This window comes from Salmo salar, chromosome ssa03, assembly GCF_905237065.1.
Source record: "Salmo salar chromosome ssa03, Ssal_v3.1, whole genome shotgun sequence".
Classification (NCBI taxonomy): Eukaryota; Metazoa; Chordata; class Actinopteri; order Salmoniformes; family Salmonidae; genus Salmo; species Salmo salar.
Window position 1 is genome coordinate 17003567 of NC_059444.1, and position 15246 is coordinate 17018812.

A 15246-nucleotide genomic window follows, 5' to 3' on the forward strand; every position below is an offset into this window, starting at 1 on the left:
TAAACTCTCCCTGATAACCACACAACAACAGAACGTCAGAACACAAGCACACAAAACTGTCCAAGCACGTCGCTACAGATGATGTAATTTATAATACATCTTGGAGTACGTATAGTACTATACATCTTTATCTGAGACCAGGTTGCTTGGTACATCCTAACAACAAAGAAGAAATATAGCCGGGGGTCAAGCTATGGTCCCACAGCACCACCATCAGGACACATCGCCCTAGGATGAGCTACTTCTGAATACCTTACCATGACCATGTCAAACCACAGTGCTATCTCATCCATGGCAATGATGTTGCTCTCCTTTATCTTCTTTTGCCCAATATTATTTTGGTAGTCACTGTAGTTCACTCATTAACAATTCATTTAGACCCATCGTTTATTTGAAACAGCCGTTTATTTGGTGAATTGTGTGCTGATGCTTGGCTCTTAAAAGGGACAGGCGGCAATAGCATCTATGGACGCCCATCTTTAAACTCAACATTTTCCAAGAGTCTAGCTAAAACAACACGGCCCCTATAAGCCAATGAGCTGCATTCATGTTTTTTCTTGTCCAACAGCACTAACATGCGGCGAAACTCAACCGTTCTCTACAGGTTAGTTAGAATCACATCCCCGAGCATGTGTGTAAAATGTAACCACTCTGAGTCAAACAGATCAAGGGATATGAATACGTGCCCGTAACAGTGCCACCGTGTGGTCGATCTGAATGTGCTTCCATATGTTGAGTCTTGACAGTGTTTGGAACATGTTTATCAAGTTTTATTACAATACAAATGTCTCTGTCTGGATTATATGCATTTATGTGCCAGGTCACGTCCACTTGAGTCTTTATTGGCCAGTATCGGACATATCTTTCGACATACTAGTCTGTAAAAACATGCGTTGAGAGACCTTGGTCCATTGATGCCATGTATCAAGTTTCGTGCAGACCGATTATTTGGTGCTAGAGGAATAGCGTTTTATGTGTTTTTCACAAAATTCTAAATCGCGGAAAATCCATCATGGTGGACCTTATGGATCCTTGAGGCAAATTTGTTCCTTGTGAGGAGAGGGTCATATGTACTGAATTTAATGACTAGGTCACACGGGGTAAGGGGCCTGACCTTTCAAAGTTTGCATTTTCAATCACGTGTTATAGCGCCACCACGTGGCCTTTGGCATGGCATTGCATGAGAGGGTGTGGCCCTTGGTGCTTTACCAACATGCAAGTTTGCACCCTCCTAAGCCTTACCATCTCACGGGAATTTGTATTTTATCACCAAATCATCGGCACGAGAATAATAATGAACTGCAACAAATATAAAAGGGTTTTATACAGCTTCGCTACTTGAACCCCTAATTATGGGGAGAATTTACGTTGGTGGTTAGGTGAACTAACGGTGGGTCAGAAGTTTACATACATTCAATTAGTATTTGGTAGCATTGCCTTTAAATTGTTTAACTTGGGTCAAATATTTCAGGTAGCCTTCCATAAGCTTCCCACAATAAGTTGGGTGAATTTTGGCCCATTCCTCCTGACTGAGCTGGTGTAACTGAGTCAGGTTTGCAGGCCTCCTTGCTCGCACACGATTTTTCAGTTCTGCCCACACATTTTCTATAGTATTGAGGTCAGGGCTTTGTGATGGCCACTCCCATACCTTTACTTTGTTGTCCTTAAACCATTTTGCCACAACTTTGGAAGTATGCTTGGGGTCATTGCCCATTTGGAAGACCCATTTGCGACCAAGCTTTAACTTCCTGGCTGATGTCTTGAGATGTTGTTTCAAAATATCCACATAATTTTTCTCCCTCATGATGCCATCTATTTTTTGAAGTCCACCAGTCCCTCCTGCAGCAATGCACCCCCACAACATGATGCTGCCACCCCCATGCTTCCCAGTTGGGATGGTGTTCTTCGGCTTGCAAGCCTCCCCCTTTTTCCTCCAAACATAACGATGGTCATTATGGCCAAACAGTTGTATTTTTGTTTCATCAGACCAGAGGACATTTCTCCAAAAAGTACGATCTTTGTCCCCATGTGTAGTTGCAAACCGCAGTCTGTCTATTTTATGGCAGTTTTGGAGCAGTGGTTTCTTCCTTGCTGAGTGGCCTTTCAGGTTATGTCGATATAGGACTCGTTTTACTGTGGATATAGATATAAATACTTTTGTACCTGTTTCCTCCAGCATCTGTTGTTCTGGGATTGATTTGCACTTTTCGCACCATAGTACGTTCATCTCTAGGAGACAGAACGCATCTATTTCCAGAGCGGTATGACGGCTGTGTGGTCCTATGTTGTTTATACTTGCGTACTATTGTTTTTACAGATGAACGTGGTACCTTCAGACGTTTGGAATTTGCTCCCAAGGATGAACCAGACTTGTGGAGGTCTACAATTTTTTTCTGAGGTCTTGGCTGATTTCTTTTGATTTTCCCATGACGTCCCATGACGTCAAGCAAAGAGGCACTGAGTTTGAAGGTAGGCCTTACACAAAGTAGATGTCACGCCCTTGTTAGGTCAGGGTGTGGGGTGGGCATTCTATGTTTTGTATTTCTTTGTTTTGGGCCGAGTATGGTTCCTAATCAGAGGCAGTTGTCTATCGTTGTCTCTGATTAGGAATCATACTTAGGCAACCTTTTCCCACCTGTGTTTGTGGGTAGTTGTTTTCTGTTTAGTTTTCTGTACCTGACAGAACTGTGCACTTTCGTTTTCCCTTTGTTATTTTTGTTCAAGTGTTTGTTTGATTCAAATAAAAGATCATGAACACGTGCCATGCTGCATCTTGGTCCCCTCTCCACGACAGTCGTTACAGAACTACCCACCACAACTGGATCAAGCAGCGTGCCCGGGAGGAGATGGATTCCTGGTCTCTGGAGGAGTTGTGAGAGAGGATAGACTGGACTTGGGGGCAAGTATTGGAGAGATACAGAATTTTTTTGGGCGGGGGCATACAGGTAGATTGGCAGAATCAGGGTTGAGACCTGAGCCAACTCCCCGTGCTTATCGTGGTGAGCATGTGCCTGCTCCTCGCACTTTCCCTCCAGTGCGCCTCCACGGCCCAGTATACCCTGTGCCAGCTCTGCGCAACCGGTCTCCAGTGCGTCTCCCCAGTCCGGTGAGACCTGTTCCAGATCCACGAAAGAAGCCTCCAGTGATGATCTATGGTCCGAAGCCTCCAGTGATGATCCATGGCCCGGAGCCTGTAGGGATAATACATGGCACAAAGCCTCCAGTGATAATCCATGGCCCGGAGCCTGTAGGGATAATCCATGGCAAGAAGCCTGTAGGGATGATCCATGGCTCGGAGCCTGTAGAGATGATTCATGGAACGAAGCCTCCAGTTATAATCCATGGCCGGGAGCCTCCAGTGATGATCCATGGCACAAAGCCTCCAGTGATGATCCATGGCGCGGAGCCTGTAGTGACGATCCATGGCACGGAGCCTGCAGCGACGGTCCCCAGTCTGGAACCTACAGCGACGGTCCCCAGTCCGGAACCTACAGCGACGGTCCCCAGTCCGGAACCTACAGCGACGGCCTGCAGTCCGGAACCTCCTGAGACGGCCTGCAGTCCGGAACCTCCTGAGACGGCCTGCAGCCCGGAACCTCCTGAGACGGCCTGCAGCCCGGAACCTCCTGAGACGGCCTGCAGCCCAGAGTCTTCAGCGGCGGTTGGCAGTTCAGAGCCTCCGGTGATGATCCACGGTCTGGTTCCTCCGGCGACATAGAACCGGGGGGGATCAGCGGGCGGAGTGGGGGCTACCCCCCGAACCAAAGAATAGATACCCACCAGGACCCTCGACTATAGGTTCAGGTTTGCGGCTGGGAGTCCGCACCTTTGGGGGGGGTACTGTCACGCCCTGACCTGAGAGAGACGGTTTATTTCTCTATTTTGTTAGGTCAGGGTGTGGGGTGGGCATTCTATGTTTTGTATTTCTTTGTTTTGGGCCGAGTATGGTTCCTAATCAGAGGCAGCTGTCTATCGTTGTCTCTGATTAGGAATCATACTTAGGCAGCCTTTTCCCTCCTGTGTTTGTGGGTAGTTGTTTTCTGTTTAGTTTTCTGTACCTGACAGAACTGTGCGCTTTCATTTTCCCTTTGCTATTTTTGTTCGAGGGTTTGTTTGATTCAAATAAAGGATCATGAACACGTGCCACACTGCATCTTGATCCCCTCTCTACGACAGTTGTTACAGTAGATTTCCTAACCGACTTGCCAAAACTATAGTTTGTTAACAAGAAATTTGTGGAGTGGTTGAAAAATGAGTTTTATTGACTCCAACCTAAGTGTATGTAAACTTCCGACAGAAAAACATGCAAACACAAGTCTTCCCAAAATTATTGGCATTAGCCAACCTAAAATACCTCAAACAAATAGCTGCAAATCATTCAACATTTTCAGATAAATACAGCATCTGTAATCACAGTTTTTACTCTTGAGAACTATTGAGAGTGAAACCTAAATCATTGGGGGGAAATCATAGGCTCTGCAACAGCGTGTCCAGCCATGGCAGTGTCTGTGTGCTGTTAATGCACTGTAATGGTCAGGTTTAATGGGCTACGATTAACCTGATGTCTAGACCACAGGAGTCAGCTTCAGTTACTCACAGACAGTCACTGGCCCTTTCATTTAGCACTCGTTTTAGAGCCCCTCAATCCTCGTTTTGTCTCCATTCCTCCGTCCTTCCTTCCATCCCTCCCTCCTACTCCTGCCAGTCCCTCATCACCCCTCTAACTCAGAAAAAGCACAGTAATGATCTTAAGTCTACCTCTTACCTCTCTGTTAAGAAAAGAGATTCATAGCCAACCACCAACTCTGTTTTGAATTTTAATCTCTCTCTCTCTCTCTTCTAAATGTGTTACAGGTTTTGGTTAGGTCTCTGCTTCCTTTAAGTCCCAGAAGTAGACAGTTTTACCCCTGCATCTTTCACCGCTTAGAATAAACCCTGAAACTCTAAAGATCATTTTAGACCAACTTTTAATGTATATTTTCTTGTTGGGGGGGTGCTACATGCACAAGACACAAATTCATATAATTGAATAGTTTGCTCGCATCCACCCGTGGGCTGCCACTCAAAAAGAAGAACAAACATTTTAAAAAGGTACGTGTTTCCCTCCGTGTTTCCCACCCCACCTAGCAACTAGGGTTGGAACTAGGGTTGCGTGTCAGTCCCCCTCATCCCACATCAACCCCCCCCCAAAAAAAAGAACTTTCACTCCTTCCCAGTGGGCCTGAAAATAAATATATATTTTTAAATAGGTACGTACAGTTTATATATATGCAGTCAAAAGTTTGGACACACCTACTCATTCAAGGGTTTTTCGTAATTTTTTTCCATTTTTCCATTGTAGAATAATAGTGCAGACATCAAACAATAAAATAACACATATGCAATCATGTAGTAAGCAAAAAAAGTTTTAAACAAATCATAATATATTTTATATTTGACATTCTTCCAAGTAGCCACCATTTGCCTTGATGACAGCTTTGCACACGCTTGGCATTCTCTCAACCAGCTTCACCTGGAATGCTTTTCTTGAAGGAGTCTTGAAGGAGTTCCCACATATGCAGAGCACTTGTATGCCTTTCCTTCATTCTGCGGTCCAACTAATCCCAAACCATCTCAATTGGGTTGAGGTCAGGTGATTGTGGAAGCCAGGTCATCTGATGCAGCACTCCATCACTCTCCTTCTTGGTCAAATAGCCCTTACACAGCCTGGAGGTGTATTGGGTCATTGTCCTGTTGAAAAACAAATGATAGTCCCACTAAGCGCAAACCAGATGGGATGGCGTATCATAGCAGAATGCTGTGGAAGCCATGGTGGTTAAGTGTGCCTTGAATTCTAAATCAAACACTGACAGTGTCACCAGCAAAGCACCCCCACACCATCACTCCTCCTCCTCCATACTTCAAGGTGGGAAAATACATATGCGGAGATCATCCGTTCACCTACTTTGCATCTCACAAAAACACGGTGTTTGGAACCAAAAATCAAAAATTTGGACTCATCAAGCTAAAGGACAGATTTCCACCAGTCTAATGTCCATTGCTTGTGTTTCTTGGCCCAAGCAAGTCTCTTCTTCTTATTGGTGTCCTTTAGTAGTGATTTCAGTGCAGCAAATCGACCATGAAGGCCTGATACACGCTGTCTCCTCTGAACAGATGATGTTGAGATGTGTCTGTGAAGCATTTATTTGGGCTGCAATTTCTGAGGCTGGTAACTCTAATGAACTTATCCTCTGCAGCAGGTAGAGGTAACTCTGGGTCTTCCTTTTCTGTGGCGGTCCTCATGAGAGCCAGTTTCATCATAGCGCTTGATGGTTTTTGCGACTGTACTTGAAGAAACGTTCAAAGTTCTTGACATTTTCTGCGTTGAATGACCTTCATCTCTTAAAGTAATTAAGAACACATTAAGAAGGAAAGAAATTCCACAAATTAACTTTCAACAAGGCAAACCTGTTAATTGAAATGCATTCCAGGTGACTACTCATTAAGTTGGTTGATAAAATGCCAAGAGTGTGCAAAGCTGTCATCAAGGCAAAGGGTGGCTACTTTGAAGAATCTCAAATATAAAATAATTTTGATTTGTTTAACACTTTTTTGGTTACTACATGATTCCATATATGTTATTTCATAGTTTTGATGTTTTCACTATTATTCTACAATGTAGAAAATAGTAAAAATAAAGAAAAACCCTTGAATGAGTAGTTGTATCCAAACTTTTGACTGGTACTGTATATTGTTTGTATGTTTAGGCTTTATAGATTGTTTATTTGTATGTGTTGGGCTTTAGCTGAGATTATTCTTTACAGAGTCAGGTGTATTTGACCAGGCCTCAATTGTTTCCCGATAATTCTACTGTTATTACTTCTAATAGTAACTTCATACACTGGCGAATTGGGAGCGAGTGAGGTGATTGCCATCTAAGAGAAACCTATTTTTTTCAGTAGTGCCAGCAGTTATCGTCTCTGATTTACTGAGAGATTCAAGGAGCTATCATCGTTAAGTAACATAGTAGATGCAAAGCAGTGAATATTTACATTCATGCACTTCAAAATTTATTTTTTATCTTTGTCCCAGAAGCATTTAACTGCTGTACACTCACACATCATATGAAGGAATGTACTTACCTGATTTAGGAGTTGGGGTCAATTTAATCGTAACACATTTCCTTCATCTTAACTACTATCTATGAACCATCTTAAAATGTAAACGTTGATGGTTCGGGTTATGGGATGACCAAGGCCAAAACATTTTATTTTCTGTTCCAGTTAAAGGTTTCCAAAAGTTGTTTATATGTATTATAGAGATCAGTCCTTTCGGGAGCCTAGATAATTTATTTATGAATCCCATCATAGGATGGTTTGTTAGTTGGGTTTCCCAAGCTGACCTACATTGTAAATATAGAAAAAAGGAGTTGCCTGGTAATGTGTATGTGTCTTCCATGTGTATGTGATCTCAAACCATTACTGTCCATGATATCGGTAAGGGTATGGATTCCACATATAGACAATTGGCGGGATGCAAAAGGCCGCCCTCCAGATCACAAGGCATTATTGTGAAATATTGGAGTATGGGCATGCTATTTTGATTCCCAGTTAAAAAAAAAAATCTTACATTTTGTGCATAATAGAGATTGTGGGAGCAATAATAGGACCAAAGCGTAGCTTACACTGTTTAAGGGATATATCAGTGAAGACCACCTTTTCCAGGGCAATAGGATTCACCATATTTCTCTCTATACTCAGCCAGGGGGCAGAATAATCATGTCTAAACCAATTTAGAATGGGATGAAATGCTAGTGCCTGGAAATACAATTTAAAGTTTGGTACAGATAGTCCTCCTACGTCTTTCCCTCTTTGTAAGTTTGTTAATTTTATCTGTGATCACTTACCTTGCCATATACACTACCGTTCAAAAGTTTGGGGTAACTTAGAAATGTCCTTGTTTTTGAAAGAAAAGCAAATGTTTTTGTCCATTAAAATAACATCAAATTGATCAGAAATACATTGTAGACATTGTTAACTTTGTAAATGACTATTGAAGCTGGAAACGGCTGATTTTTAATGTAATATCTACATAGGCGTACAGAGGTCCATTATCAGCAACCATCACTCCTGTGTTCCAATGGCACGTTCTGTTAGCTAATCCAAGTTTATCATTTTAAAAGGCTAATTGATCATTAGAAAACCCTTTTTCAATTATGTTAGCACAGCTGAAAACTGTTGTTCTGATTAAAGAAACAATAAAACTGTCCTTCTTTAGACTAGTTGAGTATCTGGAGCATCAGCATTTGTGGGTTCGATTACAGGCTCAAAATGGCCAGAAACAAAGCACTGTCTTCTGAAACTCGTCAGTCTATTCTTGTTCTGAGAAATGAAGGTTATTTCATGCGAGAAATTGCCAAGAAACTGAAGATCTGCTCCCTTCATAGAACAGCGCAAACTGTCTCTAACCAGAATAGAAAGAGGAGTGGGAGGCCCCGGTGCACAACTGAGCAAGATGACAAGTAGATTAGAGTGTCTAGTTTGAGAAACAGATGACTCACAAGTCCTCAACTGGCAGCTTCATTAAATAGTAGCCGCAAAACACCAGTCTCAATGTCAACAGTGAAGAGGCGACTCCGGGATGCTGGCCAAGGAGATGTAGCTGCCCAGGGAGCTTTGGTTTCTGATGAAGCATGTAAGATATGTAACAGACGACGGACGTTATCTGAGGATAATTGTTTTTTAACAAACCCGCTTTGGTCCAGATGTACCTGTTTGGGTAAGTTTCTAGACAGAACGACAGAATTTTATAAAATAGTTTAAAATCGATGTTTATCAAAGATAGGGGGTGATAGTGAGTACACTGGGGTGGCGTCCTTAATTTTTTTTAAATAAAACCTACATTTGTGCTGTATTTACATCCCTTCCAAATGAACCTTTGTGAGCGTATGTGTTAATCATTTCAAGTATCAGTAACATTGGTTCCAAAATTTTAAATAGACCTCAGGAGGAATACTGTCCCGACCAGGTGATTTGCCTTTATTCCTGTGATCCAATGTCCGTTTGAGTTAATTGAGAGAGAGAGAGATGTGGGCTACCAGCAAGGCGACTTCCTCAGTTAAAGGAAGTTGAGTTCTTCTATCTTTTTAAAAGGACTCAATCAGCCTTGGTGTGGATTTACAATCCGAGGTGTACAATTCTTCATAGAAACGGGAGAATCTTTGGCTGATTAATTTGGGTTCTGATAGTAATTCACCTGATTCAGATTCAATAGTTGCGATATCCACCAATTGATCATTACTGCGAAGCTTGTTAGCCAGTTGACGACTGGGTCGATTACCATGGAGAGAGAAGTTGCTACCTGGTCTGAAAAAAAACTATAGAACATTCAAAATGGGTAAATATTTAAAATATTTAAAAAATATATTAACAAAATTATACTAATAAAGTAAAACAAAATAAGTAACCAATCCAGACCTTTACAATGAAGTTATCAGACTTGATGAGTAAGGGTAATGAGGAAAAAAGAAAGAAAATGAAATCAAAAAGAAGATATGCAAGCCTAATCTTATATAATAACTCATCATTGCCTGTAGGGCAAGTCCTCCCTGGGAGTAGCCTAAACAGAGGAGAACAGGAATCAACAGGAAGACATTGTGTAGTGGTAGCCCATATGGGACTGGCCATCTCTCCTTGCCAGTAGCAGAAAAGAAACACAAAATGAAACAACAATTAGTAGGGGGATAGCTACCAACTTACATTGCCATATTTAGCCCAAATGGATTCATTGTGCTGTAGCCACACAAGTAAACATTGCCAGTACGTATGACACCTCCATATATTGTCCATTGTTCATTAATTGGCGTAAACCCTGAAAGTCTATAGGTTTTAAGGTACACCCCAGGAGGTAGCAGCAGCCATTTTTGGACTCTGTTTCAGTCAGTGATAAACACGTGTTAACAGATTCGTCGGGTGGAAAGTGAGCCTCAGCACCATTAGTGGTGATAATGTGTTTAGGGAAACACTCCCCACTGTGTGCTTGTTCATGTAGGGAGGAAACACTTCAGGAATAGAGGCAACATAGCAAAGTCAATCATGTCACTGGGTTGCTTGCTGCTGCCTCTTACACACACACAGACAGAATACTTACAGTGGGAAATCTTGTGCAAATGCCACCTAAAGTGATTTTCGGTCTTTTAGTTTTCCGTACCCCCTCGGGTTTAATGGAACAGTCCAGCCAGCTGCTGCTGCCAGTTGCAGTCTGCACAGCAACCCTACTGTTAGGGCTACATGGCTTTTCCCAACACAACTCTCCCTTATGCCATCCTAATGGCAGAGAGAGAATAAGAAAAAGACACACATATGCATACTGTACATACAGTGTAATACACATGTAAAATACTCTAGCTCTGCCAGGACAGTAGTGATGGGAGTGAGGAGGTCGATCGGCAGAGCCAGCACAGCCAGAAGCACCAGGAGTGCAGCAGCCCGACGAGGTGGCCCAGTGGTGGGGGGAGTGGAGCAGCTGGTCCACCTGCTCCAGGACCTGTGGTGGAGGGGTGCGGTCTCAGGAACGACACTGTCTGCAGCAGAGGTACAAATACACCATCACTGACCTGATGAAGATACACTCTTGGATTGAAATGTTGCCTAACGAAAAGATATGCAGTGGAGAAATCGTGTGTGCAGGCCATACATTATTTCTACACCATCATTGGCCAGGAGTTTTTCCTGGTCAGAACATACAGGATAAACTCAGGACCTTAACTAACCATCACCTCTCTAAAGCTGCCACTGCTCAGCCTGCCACTGTCTGCTATTGCCTATAGGCAGGTAGAAAGCCAACCCAATGCTAGAATTAACTAGGCCAGTGGGACCAAGGAGTGAGGCTGTTAATCATTATGGCTACGCAAATTGGTTACAGAAATGTGTCAAAAGTTAGATTGCCAACTCATTAATGCTGTTTGTGAAATTGGAAAATTAGACTCAACATTTAGATTTTGTATTAAGGTTAGAACACACAGTATGAGGTTTCTGTAAGAGTGACAATATTTCCCACAACATGCCAGCTATGATAACAGCTACTATAATGAACTCCAATTCGATCCTACCATACTCCCAAGTCATATTCAGGAAGCCTGGAAATAGAGGTTGAACCATCACACACTCAACCAATCAAGACTTATAAAACGCTTCCAGTTGCTCGCTGTCACCACCTGTTACCATTACACTTATGACAGCCTGATGTAGTTGTTACAACACACACTTCCAAGTTTTACGGAAATGTCTCCTAGCCTATGGCTGATGAGGCCTGACAGGCTGCAGTGCTGTTAGCACACACGCACACACACCACACGCACACACACCACACGTACAGTTTGACCCTGAACTGAACCCACTCCTCATACTGGGGGGTGTCAGTCCTCATCAGCGAGTTCGACTCCAGAGTTCATTTAAGCGGCTGGAATTGGGGGCTCAATGACTTCTGGTGTGAAGTGTCCTTGTTCAACTCTGCCTGACGGCCCCTGCGTGTGTGTGTAACATACACTGAGTGTACAAAACATTATTATCTTTCCGTGACATCAACTGACCAGGAGAATCCAGGTGAAAGCTATGATCACTTGTTAAATCCACCTCAGTCAGTGTAGATGAAGGGGAGGAGACAGGTTAAAGTAGGATTTTTAAGCCTTTAGACAATTGAGACATGGATTGTGTGTGCCATTCAAAAGGTGAATGGGCAAGACAAAAGATTGAAGTGCCTTTGAACGAGTTATGGTAGTAGGTGGCAGGCACACCGGTTTGTGTCAAGAACTGCAACGCTGCTGGGTTTTTCACATTCAACAGTTTCCCGTGTGTATCAAGAATGGTCCACCACCCAAAGGACATCCAGACAACTTCACACAACTGTGGGAAGCATTGGAGTCAACATGGGACAGCATCCCTGTGGAATGCTTCCGACACCTTGTAGAGTCCATGGCCCGACAAATTGAGGCTGTTCTGAGGGCAAAAGAGCAACTCAATAATAGGAAGGTGTCCTTAATGTTTTGTAGATTCAGTGTATAACATATTGTAACATATATGTTTTGTTTTTGGATAATCAAGTAATAATTCTGAGGTATTTGTTTGTGTTTCGGAAGGTGGATAGGCGGTTTCATTAAGTTGACAGTTATGTGTATTAACAATTTCTGGAGACAATACAGAACCTCACATTTCAATGGTTTAGATGAAAGTACAGGTTCTGACCCCAGAAGTTTTCCTTGGAGAGAATAGGAGGTAGAAAAATAGAGAGAGAACGAAAGAAAGAAATAGAAAGAGACAGAAAGAAAGAAAGTAAACAAGAGAGTAAAAGACAGAGAGAGAGAGAGAGAGGAGAGAGAGCATGAAAAAGAGACGTTTCCCAATCCCTGTGGTCAGAGGTTCCACATGACGCGAGCCGGTCTGGCCGGAGTGTCAGCCATATTCATAAAAGGCTTTTAGCCAGGCGGTGGGCCATTTAGGGGGAGATTCACCCAACAGATAAGCACCAGCTGATGCCCATTGGCACTCCCCCTGTGGGGTTGGGTGAAAAAGGTAAAAAGAGAGATGTGGGTGAAGAGAGAGTGAGGGGAAAGGAGAGAGAGAGATAGGGAGAGGGGAAAAGAGAGAACAAGAGAAAGAAAGAGAGAAAGAGAGAGAGAGAGAAGAGGAGACACATCTGCAGGGGAGGAGTGGAAGAGGTGTTGGGAAAAGCTGGGAAAAAGCCTGGGAAAGTTCAGCATCTGGAGTCTAGGTGGGAATTGGGGTTTAGACACATCAAGCTGTCGGACTCTATCTCGTGTTAGTCCTGTGGAAGGCAGGCTAAACATAAAGGTCTGACTCCTTCACAGTGGAGCAACTAGAGGTGACCATATAACCTGAACTTATCGTGAACTGTGAGAGAACTTTTGAGTTCATATCAACCTTACAAATGTTAAGGAGTATACAGTGAGACCAATAACAGTGTTTAAACTGAGGTATACTGTAATGTCACATTTAGTGTAATCACATTTCATCTACTCATGCAAGATAAGCTCATATGTTTAACCCTTTCTCTCCAGATTCACCGCCACACAAAACATCAACAGCTCATTCTGTGTGTGATCTCAGTATCAGCTGTGTTCATTTCAGGTATGCATTTAGACTAACACCATGAAATGAATTTTGTCCTCTCATTTCAGAAGTACACTATATATACATAAGTATGTGGACACCCCTTCAAATTAGTAGATTTGGCTATTTCAGCCATGTATAAAATTGAGCACACAGCCATGAAATCTCCACAGTGGCAGTAGAATGGTCTTACTGAAGAGCTCAGTGACTTTCAACGTGGCACCGTCATGGGATGCCACCTTTCCACAAGTCAGTTTGTCAAATTTCTGCCCTGTTAGAGCAGCCCCAGGTTAACTGTAAGTGCTGTTATTGTGAAGTGGAAACGTCTAGGAGCAACAACAGCTCAGCCTCAAAGTGGTAGGCCACACAAGCTCACAGAACAGGTGCTGAAGAACGAGTGCTCACAGAACGAGTGCTGAAGCATGTAGTGTGTAAAAATCATCTGTTCTCGGTTGCAACACTCACTACCGAGTTCCAAACTGCCTCTGGTTCGTCGGCACCTTCATGAAATGGGTTTCCATGGCCGAGCAGCCGCACACAAGCCTAAGCAATGCCAAGCGTCGGCTGGAGTGATGTAAAGCTCGCCGCCATTGGACTCCGGAGCAGTGGAAATGCATTTTCTGGAGTGATGAATCACACTCCACCATCTGGGAGTCCGACGGACGAATCTGGGTTTGGTGGATGCCAGGAGAATGCTACCTTCTCCAATGCATAGTGCCAACTGTAAAGTTTGGTGGAGGAGGAATAATGGTCTGGGGCTGTTTTTCAAGGTTCAGGCCCCTTAGTTCCAGTGAAGGGAAATCTTAAGGCTACAGCATACAATGACATTCTAGACGATTCTGTGCTTCCAACTTTGTGGCAACAGTTTGAGGAAGACCCTTTCCTGTTTCAGCATGACAATGCCCCCGTGCACAAAGCGAGGTCCATACAGAAATGGTTTGTCGAGATCGGTGTGGAAGAACTGGCCTGCACAGAGCCCTGACCTCAACCCCATCGAACACCTTTGGGATGAATTGGAACACCAACTGCGAGCCAGGCCTAATCACCCAACATCAGTGCCCGACCTCACTGATACGCTTGTGGCTGAATGGAAGCAAGTCCCTGCAGCAATGTTCCAACATCTAGTGTAAAGCCTTCCCAGAAGAGTGGAGGCTGTTAAAGCAGCAAAGGGGGGACCAACTCCATATTATTGCCCATGATTTTGGAATGAGATGTTCGATTAGCAGGTGGCCACAAACTTTTGGTCATGTGTATCAACAGAGTCAATGCTGTTCTCCTCTTTCTCCCCAGCCCTGCCTTAGTACCAGTGTCAGCTTCAAGCAGCAGCAGTGCTCCCAGTTTAATGCCAAAGCCTTTGGTAGGAGACACTATGAGTGGGTGCCTTTCTATTCTGGTAAGCAATGAATTAGTCATGGCATTGTCATGTTTATTTTTTGTCTCTGACTATTTCCCAATTATCTCTCCTTTCTCCCACAGTGTGCACTTGTTCACTTCTTTTCACTGATTTGAAAGGAAATTACTGGTATAAGAAATATATTGGAAACTCCCGCTAGGCCTTGCCTCCACCAATCCAATGTTTTTATATTTGTGGGAAGTAGTGAACGAGTGTACACTTCAGGAGAAAGGAGATTTGTTTAGCAACAAAAGTTACACTTTGGGGCAAAACAGATGGGTTAGGCTTAGATTGTTGACAGTATGTAAACTATATTTCGTCTCTAATATTTATTGAAAACTTAAAGACATTTGCACAATGAGAATTGGTTCTCTCAAATACATATTTGCAGTTGTTGGTTAGCTAGCTAGCGAATTTGAGCTATATTAGCATAGATGTGACAGTCATTGAAGAGTGCACATTGTTTTCGTAACGTTGTCAGCTAATCTGCCATTGGGACGCAGCCTCTATTTCTCCCTCTTCCGTTCTTTCTCAAGCGTTTACCTAGTCGTATTCATTCCGCCGATTCTGATGAAAAACAGAAAGCAGACGGAACAAAATGGGGAAAAACATACCCGAATTTGTCTAATAGAAACTGTTGGGATAATGATTACACCCTATATCAGCTAGATGCAGGCAACAGTGTGCAAGGCGGTATTGAATGTCACTATCTGTCACCTCAAATTTGTCTCTCGACCTGTGTGCACT